Below are 1,247 nucleotides of genomic sequence, written 5' to 3' on the forward strand. Positions count from 1 at the left end.
AAAAAAAAAATCCAGTTATGATAAACACAAAACAAACTTTGTCCCTGATAGCTGGATGCTAAAATAAAGTCTATTAACTAAAGCTTTGCTAAGTAAACACACACATGATATTAATATGAATAGGACTTTGTACCACTTTTGGGTGGTCAGGCCTGGTGCCAAAAACATGGAAGAGGAACAGGTAATGAAAATCTAAAAAACCCAGATTTGAGAACAAAACAAAACTGGATCTGAAAACCAGCAACCATATGGGTCACCTTCACTCAGCCTCAGCTCCCTGCTCTATAAAGTGGGAGTAGGAATAAGTAATCTTGTGCCTGGTTTGGGGCTGAAGGGGTGATCTAGGTGAAATAAACTGTTGCAAAATAATTGCTAAAAACAGTATGAATTAATTCTGCTTAGCTGAAGGTTGCCCTTTGTGAGCTAACATTTCATTACTAGCTTGAGTCTTTGGGGAAAGAGAAAGTTATAAAATGCACATGTCCCTGCCTACTGTATGGAGTTTGTGATCATAACTAAATTTGTATGGATGAGTTGAGGTTCATCCTGTAATACGGTGATGTTGGGCAGACCTTTGTGTATCAAGAGTTGTCTCGGTGGGCCCTCCCCAGTGGCGCAGCGGGTTAAAGCACAGCACTGAAAGCTACCAAAGTTAGAGGTGACCCACAGGGTGTGGCAGACCTCTCCTATCTCCGAGCTGTTCCCCTCAGCAGTGTACTTCATCAATCTGCCTGTTCTGTTCCCCACTGTCTCTAGTGAATCCTCATACCGTCACCCAGTTCTGTCTGCATAAATAAATAAATCTTTAAAAAAAAAAAAAAACAGTTGGACTTGATTTAAACTACACCCAAAGAGGTAAACTTTCTCGATGACTGTGTCTACTTTCCAGTTTTTCAAACATTAATTCTGCTGCCCTAGTTCAGTTATCACTGCTTTGACTGCTATTTTTGGTCCTCCTAGGATTTGGGGGAATGATCTGCACTCACTAGGCTTTGGCTGAGAGCCAAAGGCATTTCTGAAAATGTGTAGTGCTTCAGTTTCAAGTAAACTCCATGCTGTCTAGCTTGGCTATTTGGGGGCTTCCCCCCCCCCTTACTTCCTGCTTCTCTGGCTGTGTTCCAAATAGTTGCTCTTGCCAAAGAAGTGTCCTATGAATAATAAAGGATGATTGAAGGTTGCTTGAGAATATAGAACTAGGCAAAACCTATCTGCATAGGTTGCCAGGATTCTCTGGTTGGTTGCAGGAG

The sequence above is a fragment of the Condylura cristata genome, unplaced genomic scaffold, assembly GCF_000260355.1.
Source record: "Condylura cristata isolate star-nosed mole 26May11 unplaced genomic scaffold, ConCri1.0 scaffold00037, whole genome shotgun sequence".
NCBI lineage: Eukaryota > Metazoa > Chordata > Mammalia > Eulipotyphla > Talpidae > Condylura > Condylura cristata.